This window comes from Zalophus californianus, chromosome 10, assembly GCF_009762305.2.
Source record: "Zalophus californianus isolate mZalCal1 chromosome 10, mZalCal1.pri.v2, whole genome shotgun sequence".
Taxonomy (NCBI): domain Eukaryota; kingdom Metazoa; phylum Chordata; class Mammalia; order Carnivora; family Otariidae; genus Zalophus; species Zalophus californianus.
Window position 1 is genome coordinate 99195608 of NC_045604.1, and position 15604 is coordinate 99211211.

Here is a 15604-nt window from a genome sequence, read left to right on the forward strand (position 1 = left end):
TAGGGTTTCCTTTTGTGGCGATGAAAGTATTTCACAACCAGATAGAGGTTGTGATGGCACAACATTGTGGATGTGTTAAATGCCACTGAATTGTTCACTTTAAAATGATTAGTTTTATGCTGTGTGAATTTCAACTCAATAAAAATTATATTTTTACAAAAGCCTAAAGCAAGATAACAGTCAGTTCCTTAGCGGAGGACTCTACCCAGGGTGTGTTGCTGGGTAGGGGTCTGGCTCAAATTTAAGCAGCAAGGTGAAGTTAATTAGGGGCATGTCCAGAGGACTATAGTGAGGAACATGTACCCTCAGCAGCCTGGGTGGGGCTCTGCAGTGGACCTAGAGGTGGCGGTTAGTCCGCGGGTTTTACGGCTCCTTGGGAGTTAATTTGATCCTCTGGAGTTTTACACGGAGGAGCTCCTCCTCCACCTGCCTGCCTCGCCAGAGAGGCCTGGCTGGGCTCCAGGACGCTCACAGCACACTTCTCCCCCTTGCAGTCTGAGCAGGCAATCTCCCCTGTGTCTGGCACGACTTCAGTGGGCTCCAAGGGGCCAGGCCGGGCTGGCTCTGGGGTGCGGCTCCCCGGCTGTGTGGACACTGCAAATCTGTCTTCTCATCCCGGCTAACAACATAGGGACCACTTTGACAGCTCCAGGGAAAGGATTTGGGACCACCTCCAGGAACATAGGTAAGCAAGAGGGTCTGTGAGCTGTGGGGACCCAGGAGGGGGAATAAACAGGCTCTGACACATCTGAGATGTGTGTCTACACTGGTCTCCTTATTTTAGACCCACAGGAAGGCTTGCAGCTGTTCTCCAAGTGTGGGGGCGGGGTGGGGTATTTTAGGGACATGTTTCTGGTTAACTTCTACTTGATCTTCAGAGCTCAACATAGATATCACCTTCTCCAGAAAGCCTTCCTAAGCCCTAAGGTGCCCTTTCTCTGTGTCCTCAAAGCATCTTGGCACTTCCGTGTAGCACTTTCTATACTATATTGTAGATGCCTCTTGACCTCTCAGTTACCCCACACACTAGACTGTGCACTCCCTTGCGGCTGGGTACCCTCCTCCAGATGTCCCCTTACCTCCCTGTCAGTGACCCTAGAGGTATCTTAGGTGTCAGCTATTGACCCGGGGAAGGAGGGCTAATCTTTTCTCTTCCTTTGTCAGGCAAGTGCCTGTTGACATGTGCACACACGTGTAGAACCCACACACGACCTCGAGGAAAGTTCAGTGTGTTCTTCAATCCAGGTCCTTAGTGATAGAATCTAAACTATGCAGAACTGAAATGGTAATGGGTTGAGGGGTGGGCACTGTGGCTTCAAACTAATTAGCTCAAACTCCTGCATCATACCAAGAGCGGGCCCTCCCTGCCCAGACCTTTAGGGTGTTGGCCCCCACACGGAGGTCCTCTTGGTTGACCAGATGTCTCACTTGGTCCTGTTTTCTATGTTCATTCTGCTTCATTTGTTTTCTTCCTTTCCCAGGCTAGGACTATTCCCTTGGTTAGGGTGTCCCAACTTCTCATTATATTAAAGTCTCCATTCATTTTACTGATGCTCAGAATGAGGGGGAGACTTAGAGCCTGGAAGCCAGAGGAGTGAAGGGAGGGGACTCTTCTCTGGGTAGGAATTTTGCTTTTTTTTTTTTCCTCTATGATCATCCCAAACTACTTTAAACAACAATTCACTTATACTGCAAGTGTTAATCTCTTGCCTACAGACTTCAATGATGTACATACAAGATTCATGTCTTACTGCTAGCATAATTTTTGGACTTTATTATGCTGGAAGAGTGTCTGTCTCTTTCCTGACCTTGACTGTGACATTACAAAACCCTCTTCTATTGGTTTGGCCTTGGAGAGATCTGTTTTCAATTCCCACTTCTTATTTCCCCTAGCTGCAGCAATTAGGGGTGAGGGTGAGCAGAAATATGTTAATCTTGGTGTAAATAGGCACACACCAGGTCTTAAAACTCAAATTTGGGATTAGGGGTGTCCAGGCCACTAGCAAATGTGGGAGGTCACTGCTATAGCCCTCCAGAGGGACCGGTAAGACACAGCCCCTAGGCTCAAAAGCACAGTCTAGTGTGTTTTGGGGATCAGAGAGGTTCTTGGGAACTTACAATATAGTGTAATAAGTCTAGGTGGGAAGTGCTTGATGCTTTGAGGGCACAGAGAATGGGAGCCTAACCTTGTGCATGACAGAAGACTTCCTGGATGAGGTGATGTCTGGTTTCAGCCATAAAGGACAAATAAAAGTTACCCAGAAGCATGTCATCAGCACCCTGAAGCTCTGAATTCTCTCCTCTTTCTCAAGCTCTGGGAAGACCAGAGAGAGGCATCTGAGATGTCCCTCTGTGCTTTGTCCAGGATATTTGGATTCTGAAGCATTAGCTGGACTGAGAGTATCGGTGGATATTCCCCTGCGTCCCTGGGCAGATGTGGAGACATCAAGAAGGACTGGGGGTTCTCAGAAAACCTTAGGGGCTGACATATGTGGTACCACCCTTGATTTCTGTCCGGGAGATTCTCAAGAATGGGTCCTAGTTTGGGATGTAGGACATTGGTGGTTTCTGTCTTTAGCCTTTGCTATGTGATGGCATCAATTTCAAGGACTAAAATTTAGGAATCCAAGGGGATTCATAAGCCAACCTAGCAGTGCCTCTTCTTCCTGTGGCTGAAGAAGGGAGCTGGGGATACTGCTCTAAGTTTACTTGAGTGGTATTACTTCCCAAAGCTGGAGTTGTTCAGGCTACGCTATTACTTGGGGCAGGTTGAATCAGAGAGTCTTGAGCGGGCTTGTTCAATGAACAATCTCAGATGGGCTTAGAAATGCTAAGAAAGGGGGCGCCTGGGTGGCTCAGTCGGTTAAGCGTCCACCTTAGGCTCAGGTCATGATCCCCAGGGTTCTGGGATCTAGCCCCATGTTGGGCTCCCTGCTCAGCGGGGAGTCTGCTTCTCCCTCTGCCCCTCCCCTGCTTGTTCTATCTCTCAAATAAGTAAATAGAATTAAAAAAAAAGAAAGAAAGAAATGCTAAGAAAGGTTTAGCTGTGGTGGTTGGCCACATGGAACAGAGGGCAAGAGGAAAATTAGCCAGGAATATGCAGAATTAGCATGAATGAGTGGGCTAGCAAAGGGATGCCCTTGGGGTGGATATGCTTAATATTGTTGCTTGGCCACCACTGCAATATGAATTCAAGGAAGAAATTCTGCTCACTTCCTCCTCCTCTTGCTCTTCCTTCTGTCCCTTTGCCTACTCCTCCTTTTCATATTATTATTACTGTTGAGGGGGCTGTGGTCCAAGTGGGCAGGGGGATGATATTATACAAAATAGGAAGAGGTTTTCTTTTTTTTTTTTTTTTTTTGCAAAATAATATCAGTCCTACTTTGCCCTGGCTTTTAGCTGTGTCCCTGAGTCCAACTGCATACAGGACTCAATAAAGAGATACCTATCTATTTATGGGCTATACAAAAACCCAACAGAACTTCACATCACTGGTTTTCTGTACTTTGGGTTGTTCACACTTACAGTGTCCTACCTCCCTGCCCCTCAGGGTGGAAGGGAGACCATATGAACATTTACCCCTTCTGCACAAGCTACACAGGGGTGGTGGGAGCTGGGGGACAGTTTGCTGTCACCAACAGCTAGGTAGGGACTCAGTAAGAGGTGAGGTCTCTCTCGCTCCCAACCAATACCGATTCTGCCATCACAGATCCCTCCATGTTTTTCTTTTTTTTTTTTTTAAGATTTTATTTATTTATCATCGGGACTCGATCCCAGGACCCTGGGATCATGACCTGAGCCAAAGGCAGACGCTTAACCATCTGAGCCACCCAGGCGCCCAGATCCCTCCATGTTTTTCTTTTAGGCTTGTGGTGATCTTCCTCCTTCCCCCTCTGAGCTGTCCTTGGATTCTTGGAGTTTTCCGAGTCCCTGGGAGAGATGGTGGTTAGCTCCATGATGGTCTTTACCTTTTTAAAATGTGCAAGTTCTCTAACCTGGGAAGGAAATGAGGGGGTCTGGTGTCAGCCTCCAAGGACGGCCTGTCCAAGTTGAGCCCCTGTGGCCCAGCCTCTGCCCCAGCTGGGTGCTCCAGGAGAGGCTCAGAGCCCAGTCACCTTAGTGTATTAAGAAGCAGGTGGTGGGGAGGGAAGCTTTTGCCAGGCTCTTGTTGGCAATGAATGGAAATAAAATGGCATTGACCCCTGGATGACGCCATTTGGGGAAACTACCTCTCTGTGCTTTTCTTTCAATGATGAATATGTATTAATTGTGCAGAAGTTGCATGGAAATTAACAAGGACTCTAGCCAGGAAAACATAAATCCAGTCCAACCTCACTGTGGACTATAATTGGCCTGGATGGAGTGAACCACGTGGGGGTCTTTTGGTTCGGGGAAGGGAGTGGGTGCTTTGGGCATCCTGGCAGCTCCCATTTCATTTCCCACTGAAGCCTCCTTGCAAGACTCTCATCTCTTGGCCAAAAAGGACCCTGGTTGCAGGGCTGGCTGGTGGCCATTCGCATACCCCTGACAGGACTGCCCTTTGCCCAAACCCCACTGTTTGACTCTAGCCTCCTCTCCACAATAGGTTTTCTGTGTTTGGGACTGTGGACATCACTTTGCTTTGCTTCTTCTGGCCTCAGCTTATGTCTGTATATACAGGCTTGTCTGACTGATTCGTTTTCTTAGAAGCCAATGGTTTTATTGTTGAGTTTGGCATCTCCCCCAGCTATGAGATAAGGAAAGGAAGTTGGGCCTTTGAGCGTCAGTAGATGGCCTTGCCAAGTGACAGCAGTGTGATTTAAGGAAATGACACTGCCACTCACAATGTGCATTATCCAGAGCACCCTGCTGGGACTGCTGTACTCCGAGAGGCTCAGATGGCACGGCCAGCTGTGCTGGTACCCAAGGTCAGGTGGACAGAGCAAGGCTATCCATCAAGCTGCTTGTGAGCCACTTATTACCTCCAGGAAATTCACCCAGGGATGCCCCCCTGCTTCCCCAGGCTGCTGCATTAGCCAGTGAGCAGCTTGGGGACCCAATGTCTGCCTAAGCTGCACCTCTGGGTCAGAACTTAGAGGGGGCTCCTATGACCCAGAGTTCCCCAGGCCCTGGGAACAGGACTCACTAATGACTCTTTTATCGTTCAGTCCAGTTCTTGCTTTGCATCTGTCATGCTCTCCCATAAGGCGTTCTGTGGCACAAGAGTGCGGGGCTCTCAGCTTAGGAAGTGGGATAGAGAGAAGGAAGGAAGAAGGCAAGAAAACTGGGGAGAGAGGAATCTGGGGTGGCTGGAGAGAATGAATCGGGGGGCGCCTGTTTGTTCTAGCTATCTCTGCTATTTGCAAATCCTGTGAACGCTTGACCTTTAGGGCCATGGAGCGAAACCAAGATTCAGGGGGGATTCAGGAAGGCAAAGCGCTGTGCCCAGACATCAGGGAGGAGAGGGGCGTGGAGTAACACCTGGACCAAATCCACATCTGCCGGGTAAATGTGACTGTGGAAGCTGACAGAGGACAGGGCATAAAAGCTGATCACGAAGTTTCATCTGGCACCCAGGGGAGATCTCGACCAGCACCTTACGTTTGTGAAGTTGACCCCAGGTGTCACAAAAACCTCATGGGGCAGGAGGTGTGGGGATTTTCATCTCTACCTTACCACAATCAGAATGGAGTGGGCATTTTTTTTACTTGTTAGTCTGTGTTGAGCCTTTGGAGCTTTTGTAAGCTGGTGGCTCCGAATCTCCATATTCATGGAAGCAAATACCTTTTCTTCAAACTGGGACCCTTTGCCTTTCCTGTGATTTAGCAAATCATGGGCAAGACTATGGAAGCAGTTGCCTCAGGGAGGCCTCTTGTTCCTGCGTCGGGTTGCGTAGTCTGATGCTGTGGGCAGGGTCACAGTGAGATAACTCCAGACAATTTGACTAGTGTGAGAAAAATAAGAAAATTAAGAAATCATTACTTGTGTATTATTCTAACGAATAAGACCACTATTTACTTACCGAACAGACTTTCCCTTGATAATAGGCCATGAGTGGCTACAGACTGTTGACATTTTATTAGAACTTCGCAGGTGTGAGTTCTACAAATTCTGCATTTTCCGCCAAGGAGTTAAGGAAGCTTGTTAATGTGGAAGTATATGCTCCCATTCATTGGAGTCAGAATTTGTTGTGGGATCACCCTGTACCAAGCGCCAAGGATAGGATGGCAAAGAACACCTGTTGCTACCCTTATAGAGTGGGAGACAATCATGTAGGAGGAAAATGGCTGTACAGTATGGTGATTGCTACAGGGGAGGCAGGTACCTTTGCCGCCTGGGGGAAGGTAGATACAGGAGGAGAGAGTGGTTCTTGTAGAAGGTTTCCCAAGAATGTGACATCTGAGTAGGGCCTTGACAGATACATAGGAGTTCACTAAAGCAGCAAGGAAGGACATTCAAGGCTGGTGGAACAGCATGTGCTAAAGCCCAGACATGTGTAAGGAGGGCCTCTTCTGGGAGTTGCAAGTGCTTTCATGTGGCTGTAGCTGACAGGAATTAGGAGGAGACCTGGAATGAGATGAGAGGTGACAAAAGGAACATTGATACCAGCAGCTTACAAAGGACCTTTAATTTTTTATTTTTTTAAAAATATTTTATTTATTTGTTTAGAGAGAGAGAGAGAGCAGGTGGAGGGACAGAAGGAGGGGGAGAGAGAATCTCAAGCAGACTCCCCGCTGAGCATGAAGCCCGACATGGGGCTTGATCTCATGACCCTGAGATCACGACTGGAGCCAAAAACAAGAGTCAGTTGCTCACCCAACTGAACCACCCAGGCGCCCCTACAAAGCACCTTTCAGGTAGATTAAGGAGTTTGATTTTATCCCAAGCACCATGGGGTGCTTCCTAGAAAGCTTGATTCCATTGTGCTCCCATTGTAAACCCTTGTTCAAACTTCCTTCATTGCTTACTTGGATTATACAACAGATTCCTTAGATATTCCATATTGATGAAGGATCTTTTATTAAGGTGCCTCCCTCACTATGTCACAATCCAGCCTCCCTGACCATGAAGTCCCAGGCCTCGTGAGTGCCCCCTGCTTACCTCTCCATCTGACCATGAACCAGTCCCTCCTCGTGAGCAATGTTGAGCTGGATTTCTTCCATTCCCTGGCCTTGCCTGGTGCCCGGTGCCCTAGAGCCTGTTCTGTTGGGAACAATCTCTCCCCCATCACATCATCAACGCCAGGTCCTAGCTTCACCACCAACCTCAGGAGCCTTCTCCAATTCCCCAGAGTAAGTTAGTCCTATGATGAGAACTGGTGTAGTACTGTGCATTTCTTCTTATTTGCCCTCATTCTCCTTTGCAACTGTTTGATACTGGTCTTTCTGCAACCTCTGGAGCTCCCCTAGGGCTGGGCTTTATATCTGATGCCTAGCAGGACACTGGACACTATTTATGGATAGATGGAGGTGGGGGGTTTCACTTCGAAATTTCTTGTAAGAGGGGCGCCTGAGTGGCTCAGTCGTTAAGCGTCTGCCTTCGGCTCAGGTCATGATCCCAGGGTCCTGGGATCGAGCCCCACATCGGGCTCCTTGCTCGGCGGGAAGCCTGCTTCTCCCTCTGCCACTCTCCCTGCTTGTGTTCCTTCTCTCACTGTGTCTCTCTCTGTCAAAGAAATAAATAAAATCTTTAAAAAAAAAAAAAGAAATTTCTTGTAAGAGACCAGAGGAGATTGCAAATGGCTTCCGTGAAGCCAGTGGCAGTGGGACTGGAGGTGGGGGAGGGTGTCTGTGAAGGGCCAGATCTCTAGGGTAGCGCACACTGGATTGGACTTGATGTGGGTCCTGGAAGAGTGGAAAGAGGTAAAGATGATGTGAGGGAATGCAAAAGGCATTTGCTCCCTCATCTCACACCCTTACTCCTGTCCCCTGTAGAAGAGAAGCCCATTTTGCTCTCTGTGATTTTGCCTTTTTGTCTTTCCCTCTCTACCACAGACTTCCCAAAGGAGGAAGACTTCGTAATCACCGGTCTGAGCCTGGGAACTGCATTAGTGAGCAGTTCTGGTCCCTGTGCTCAAAAAGTTCATGCCACACACGGTCACTCTGTTGCTCTTCTCGTCTTTCTGCAGACAGCCCACCTGGATAGGGTCGTTGCCTAGAGCAGCCCTTGCCAGCCCCTTGGGGGTTACTTCCTTCTGCCACCCCTCTCTATCTGAGTCTGGGCGGATGTTGGGCCAAGATTTGCTCTCAGGCCTCATCATCATGTGTTCAGTGTGGAGGACAAGACACCAGATCCTCCCTTGGAACTCCTAAACTAGGAACACTTGTCCAAGCTCTGCCCAGGGGTCTTTTGTTCTCAGTGGGCTGGTCTCAGACCACAGACCCCCCCCATTGGATGAAACGAGAGATGAATTAAGATCCTCCAGTTCCCTAATAGCCTACACTGTCCAAGTTCCAAAATATTAGGGAAACATACTACCACTTACCCATCACACCTAATACAGCTAAATAATAAGCAGAATAGAATGTGTAAGTTACCCAGAGTCCTTCCCTGCTGGGCTGGTGTTAAATTCCGTCTTCTCGCTGTTGGCTTCCTAAGTTGGCCTTAAGATTCTTTTGTTTTGAATTCAGTAGATCTAAAATCAGACCAGGAATTTTTTTTTCTTTCTGATATGTAAAAATTTGGTGTAATAAATGACAAATATGTAATATAAGGATGTGCCAATGGGCTCCAACCTACAAAGTGATCTTCATATTTCACTCTTTCTTGTAATTTCTTTCAGTCTGTAAATGTTAACATTTATATTCTCAAATGTGTAATAAGTGCTAGGATGTTCAGATTATGACTTGATCATGACTATCAGAACACTCAAATTTGGGATCTTCAAGGAAAATTCTTGTCCAGCGAGGAAAACAAAACCACACTAGATGTTTCAAACAGATGGCACTCAATACACAGGACCAGTTACACAGGAATTGGAAAGTTGAAATAACCCCAAGAATTAGTAATTGCAAGAGCAGCTACCATCCCTGGGGCTTGGGGAATGAGAGAGAAGAGGTGAGTTCACCTGGGCGAGGAGGGGCCCAAGGGAGCTGGTGCCCAGACCCCTGAGGGAGGCGTCAACCCAGCAGGACTGCCATGGCTGAGGGGACCTAGGGTGGGAGTGGAGTGTGGTACAGCTTGTGGTCTGACCACTGAAGGTCATGGCCTAGCTGCTAGTGGCACCTCTATGAGGTGGTACTGTAAAGCAAAGCTAGTATTATACCTCGAAGTACCAGTGGAAGGTCCTTGAAGAACCAGTGAGGCTGGTCCTAGCCATACCAGAGGGAAGTGGGGATAGGAATCATCCCTCTGTGGTTTGCTCCTTCCTGGCCTCCCCATCTTCCTGGAGTCCTTCTTTGGCTGAACCAACACGAAAGCCAGTGGGCAGGGGGTACTTGGGAAGAGTGGTCTGGAACTCAGCCCCAGCATCACAGGGTGTCCGTGGGTCGCCAAAGCTGAGCGGCTGCAGGGACTAGCCAGATTCACAAAGGCAGATTTGTCGACAGGCCAATTTCGAGGTGCCACAAAATCACTCCTACCTTATACAGAGATGGGGCCTCCTGGGTTGTATTCTGATAAGCTTATCTTGCAGAAGTCTGATAAAGTTAAGCTCCCGCCGATAGGCATGAAGCATGTGGACATTCGCATCTGTCAATCACTGGGCCAATCATTTGGGCCAAAGGGGTGCTGATGGCAGAGCTTAGATGGGAAGGGAGGGAGACCCCACTTCTCTCTGGGTCATAGTCTCTTCAGTTTGGACTTAGAGGTCAGGGTCATCTGGAGGGCACTTTCTGGGGATGGATGCTGCAGGCGACCTGCCCTCTTCTCCTCAGCTGGGGGCCTCCCCACAGAGCTGAGTAAGCCATTGCTTCTGCCAGGGGACCTAGCTTCCTGTTAAATCTCCACGTTTATAGCTCTTTGTTTTCTGAGGAGCCGTGGAGAAAGTTGAGGTGAGTTTTGAACTGTGGCATTGGGGGCATGGAGTCCCGTGAGGCCATCATGGTGGTAACGTGGGGGGAGTACTCCAGGCCAGCTCCAAGCAAAGGGGTGTCGAGGCCACTGTCCCTCCCCCATGTGGGCATTCTCTTTGTTGTCAGCCTAAAAACTGGGGGCTTGATTTTGTTGCTGAAAACCAGGAAAGAGACCCCAAGGATCCGAGGGGCTGTTTGGAAGGAATAGAACTTGGAATTCCCCATTCCCCTTCAGACATTTCCTTGTCAAGGGGTTCTTCTTGGGCATCTATCTGCTGTGCCAGCTTCTTTTGGCCCCAGAGACCACCTCCGTGGAGACGCCCATGAGGTGCCAAGGGACAGTGGGAACACTCTTGGCGCCAGGCCCACATCTCCCCCCCCCCACCCCCAGCCCTGATCTGATCGGTCCCCCTTGCCCGCTGTCTTTAAAAGGCGAGAGAAGATGCCATCTGCAAGGCTCCCAGGAAGACGGAGGACAAGAAATCACATTGAACTCATGTCTAAATGGGTGATGGTGGATTCTCTGCTGACAGTTTTTATTGCCAGTGGGCATGAGGACTCTGGGCACCTAGGGGTAAAGTGGGCACAGAGAGATTTTTGTGGAGAGACACTGTACTGTTCAGTGATTTTGCCTACGGCTCAGCTGGAATAGAAAGTGGCACCTCTCTCTGACCTTTGCCAGTCTGAGCGGGCTGCGTGCAGCCTCTCTCTCTCAGAGCAGAGTCTGTGATCAGGGAGACTGTATCCAACCCACTCCATCCCTCATTGACGTGAGGCCCTGGGAGATGATTCTGCACAGTGTTTCTCAAGATTTTTCAGCACATGCCCTCTGCAGTGTGCTGTCCCCGTCAGCCAAGATTTGGTCAAGCTTGGGGTTTGGAGAATGGAACATGTTTTCTAAAAGGGCCTGTGTCCCCCCTCCTTGCTTCCCCTCTCTGTGAAGAGTGTTCCTGGCTTGGTTTGATGCTGACATTTTACAAACAAGAAAACGCAGGCTCAGGAGGGGAGGGGGTCACACAGGTGCTCATAGCAGAGCCGGAAGGGATCTGAGGTTCACTCCCATCCCCAAGCCCCGTTCCCTCTGGGATGCCCCTTGGCACTCACTCTGAGGCAGAACACTGAGTCTGGTGAGCCCCAGATGGCTGGATGTACTTTGCATGCCTACTAGGAGAAAGTGGTATTAAACAGCACATAAAGAATTACTGTATTGGCTAAAGAAGCATCACAGGAGAGTCAATCATATGGATGCCAAACATCTGATAGACCAGTATGAGGATGAGACACTGAGGTCTCACCCAAGGCAAGTCTCCCCAAATAGACTGGCAGGGGCAAGGAGAAAGAGGTTGTGGGGACAGAGGCTCCCCGGGGGTGACGGTCTTGAACTGAAACTATCCCTGACTCAAGCCATGCTCTGGGAAAAGCAGCCAGAGAGGCAGGCAACTCTCCACGTGGGTTTGCTTTTCCCTTCCTTCCTCCACCACCTTTCTCCAATCTCCCCTCCTGGACGCATTCTGGAGAAGTACTCACAACTATTTCTCTTGGTGATCTACCTGTAAAATGCAGGTGAATGGGTAAGACATCTGGCTGGCTGCAGGCCATTGCCTTTGCATCTGGGTATCCGGAAAGGAGGCATGTGTGTGTGCATGGGCAGGTATGCACGTACATGGGCAGGCATGTGTGTGCATGGGCAGGCATGTGTGTGCATGGGCGGACATGTGTGTGCAAGGGCGGATGTGCGTGTGCATGGGCAGGCATGTGTGTGCATGGGCGGACATGTGTGTACATGGGCAGATGTGTGTGCACGGGCAGACATGTGTGTGCATGGGCAGACATGTGTGTGCATGGGCGGACATGTGTGTGTGTGGGCAGACGTGTGTATGTGGGTAGATGTGTGTGTGTGGGCGGACATGTGTGTACATGGGCAGACGTGTGTGTGCACGGGCAGGCATGTGTGTGCATGGGCAGATGTGTATGTGCATGGGCAGACATGTGTGTGCATGGGCAGACGTGTGTATATGGGTAGATGTGTGTGCGTGGGTGGACATGTGTGTACATGGGCGGACGTATGTGCATGGGCAGACGTGTGTATATGGGTAGATGTGTGTGTGTGGGCAGACGTGTGTGCGTGGGTGGACATGCGTGTACATGGGCAGACGTGTGTGTGCAGTTTACAGGATGGCTCTCAGGAGACAGCACAAAGCAGAGACCACACTTCCCACTTTCCCCAGGCACTGTCCATCCAGCTCCACGTCTGGAGAGGGTGCCCCTGATGCCACCCACACCCTGGGAATCCAGCCTCCCTCCCTGGTCTGGGAGACAGCCTGTGAAGACATTGGCACTGCACCGGGTGGGCAGGGCCGAGGTCCACAGCCCTGTGCCTTCGAGTTCAAACCGCGCAGCCCGAGCCCCCCGCATCGCCGGCTGCCCTTTCGCACCTTCATCTCGGCGGTTCCTCGCCGGAGTGAGAGGTCTGCAGGAAGCTGTTCCGGCAGCTTGAGCAGTGGCTGGAGCGGCAGCAACGGCAGCAGGAAGAACAGCACCGGCACCCTCCAAATTGGGACTCTAGCCCTTTAAATCTGCTCAGTTACCAAAAAAGAAGAGGCATCAGACCCTGTTAATTAAAGCTCGCCCTGGTCCATCATTCTGAGGAGCTGCAGGGCTCTGCTCCTTCCTGATGGCTTAGAGATTCTCCTAAACTCCCAGCCATGGATCTTGGAGCATTTCCCCCGAGATCAGCAGGAGGTATGATCCTTGTCGATGGCACTCTGGGGCTTGTGTGGCTCTACATCAATAATACCACTGGCTGCATGGAAACTGCCTGGCCCCCTGTCTTTCCCCTCTTTCCCTCTGCCTCCTCTCCAGTTTCCCAGCTTGTGTTTAGTGGAGACAAATCAAGTTTTCCTGGGGGTTTGGAGGAAGGGGTGGGGAGGGGGTGTCTGGAGGTAGCTCCCAGGGTGTGTGTCTTGGTCCTGGCTTCACCTAGTTGCCAAAGTGGTTCGGAGGAGCCAGGGAACATGTTTCCTCAAGCCCCGGGGCTCATGCACAACCCTATCCTCCTTGCTGGGTCCTTTCCCTTGGGGAATCGTGAAAAGGGCATAACCCTGCGTTGATTCACTCCTTAAATCAATGACCTGCCACTCAGTTGGCCTGAAGATGGATGTGTGGCTGCTCTCCTGTGTTATTGGAAAACTCATTCCTTCCAACTTTCTTTTCCATAAATTGTCCCAGCAGGAACGCCACGCTGGTACCTGTCCTCCAGCCTCCCCTTCCCTACGTTAATGCTGCTAGGCGAAAAATGCTTGGTGTAGGATTTCAGGACTTTGTAACCCTGTCCCTGTGCCTTTTGAGGAAACTCACTTCTAGCTGAGCCTCAGGTTCTGTTGCAAAGAGTTGTTTTTATTCCTGAATCTGCTCTAGTCTGGCAGAGAGGGGGAGGAGATTTATCTTCTTTTACATTGCATTTTGTAAATTGTACTCAGGCCCAAAGAACATCTATCTGCAAATCCTCCATTGATTTGTTTTCGCCCCCACATCTTCCTTCTGGGTGAAATGCTCTTCTTGAGTCATACCCGAAGGAGAGGTTTCCTTTCAGTCAGCTTGACAGGACTTTACAGCCGTCCCTGAAAGCCAGGCCCTAGCAGAGGGGGCCATTTTCACTGTCCTGAGTTAGAGTCCCTAGGAGCCCAGAGCCCGGGTCCATGTGCACTGGCGGAGTGGGGGGCTTCCAGGGGCTGACACGCACCCCCACACGGGAAAGTAGCTTAAGAGGGAAAAAGCACTTCTATTGATGTTTTCCCAGGGGCTTTAAAACACACCGGATGATTAACATCACTTCTCAAGTCTTGAGAGGGATCTGAGCCAAAACACAGCTCATGGGACTGGGGATTTTCCCCCAAAGTTCTTGCCTGCAGAGTCCTAAACCGTTCACATGAACAGTAGTTCTGGTGGGTGTAGCTAAACCCTCTCCAACCCTCCCGCGAAGGATGGGAACTTTCTCTGAGTGAATGTCGGGGAAGTCAGGATGTCTGCCTCCCAGACACTGTGGGTGCAAAGTGATTCCTATTCTCAGAATAATAAAACTCTCAGCTGTGGCAGAAACGTTCTGGTTTGGAGAGACTATTCAAAGCCTACAAATGAAGCCCTTGATGGAATTCCTAATCACTGTGCCTGGCAGTGGATCTGTGTAATAATTTGAGGATTCTGAGGGAGGCGCCCAGGGAGAGATGTTTCCTGCAAACAGAAACCCACCACGGAGGCAGGATGATGGGAGCACCATGCAGGTGAAGAAAGGGGGCCCATGGGAGGTGGGCGTCGAAGGTGTGGTGCCCACTTCAGGCTTTGCTTTTGGCTGGGGTGTGGATGGCTTCACGGAGACTTGGGCTGTCACCTGGAGCTGGGATGTAAGTAGGACAGTGGCCACTTCCCTGAGCTCACAGAGTGTCCAACCTGGGAGCTCCTCCCATGGCGATGGGTACCTCTTCTTGCTCTCTTCCTTCTGCCCCCTTGGGGCCTGAACACCTCAGGCCCTCTGCCTCTCTGGGCACTCTTGCTTGAGTCAACACTCTTCCTCAGCCACTTTCTAGAGGAAGCCAAAGGAACCCGGGCTTCGCAAAATGCCCCCCTTCAGGGTAGGGAGAGGCTTGGGATAGACGTCACCAACCATGTCCTTGGACGGGCTGGGGCCTATTAACAATAAGTAAATAAGTAGACTGTTCCTTTGTGTCAGTTTTTCTTTTCAACTTGATGTGTGTGTGTGTGTGTGTGTGTGTGTATGTGTGTGTGTGTGTAGTGTTTTAATTTACTGGTTGGCTGCTGGTTTTCAAAAAGCTGTAAATGGGTCCCCATGGAATTTGTGTAGACATGGCAACTTTGTACGGTTTTGTGGCCCATGGATATTCTTGGAATGGCCTTAGAGGGTATTCCCATTACCAGGGAGGTGGAGTGGAGAGGTCATGGCCTTGGAGGAATGGCAGACCTTCACTGGTGTCCTAGCACCACGATGTACTGATGTGAGGTCCCGGCCAGCTATTTAATTTCAGTGGGTCTCAGTTTCTTCAGTCTGTGATACCATAGAGTTGTCAGGATTAAATGGAATAACTTAACCAAAGTCTGTGTGAGCAGCTGGTACAAAAGAAATCTTTCCTCTTGTCTTTTGATGAAGACATCTGCCTCTAATTAAGCAAAGCTTAACATGAAGGATAAAACCACTTAAATAACTCCAGTGGCCCCTTCACTAACTGTGGGGCCGTGCCTCCTCCAAGGGCAGGGACCACCTCTTCCATGTCATTACCCTCCTCCCAGTGCCACTGAAACTACATAAAGGTTCACTGAATGAATACATGATGGTGTGTGGACACTTAACCTTCACCATAGCTGATTTTTAATGACTAAGCGAAATCACTTCTCACTTAGTCTACTTAAGAAATGCAGCTAAGCCAGACAGATCAAAGAGCCCTGTGACTGTAATAAATTTAGACTAAAATATATCCTTTTGTGGGGAAATTTGAGTTGTAATAAAAAAATATCTCGTGCGCTAGGACCTGCATCAGGTGCCTGTGGACTCCTAATTGCCCTTGAAGCCATTCTGATTGCTAAGGAGAGGTCAAGGTGAC

General features: G+C 49.8%; 1 protein-coding gene across 4 annotated transcripts in view; it reads left to right on the plus strand.

Annotated features, from left to right (window-relative positions):
- The first annotated feature begins 495 nt into the window (after positions 1 to 495).
- CALN1 (calneuron 1) overlaps positions 496 to 15604 on the plus strand; it is a 539785-nt gene continuing 524676 nt past the window's right edge. For 2 of the 4 annotated variants that reach the window (XM_027612444.2, XM_035722374.1), the window contains exon 1: positions 496 to 685. The gene's annotated coding sequence lies outside the window, so the exon portion shown is untranslated. Of the gene's footprint in view, positions 686 to 12220; positions 12735 to 15604 lie in introns of all 4 variants that reach the window. The other 2 variants (XM_027612443.2, XM_027612442.2) reach the window with 2 other exon arrangements.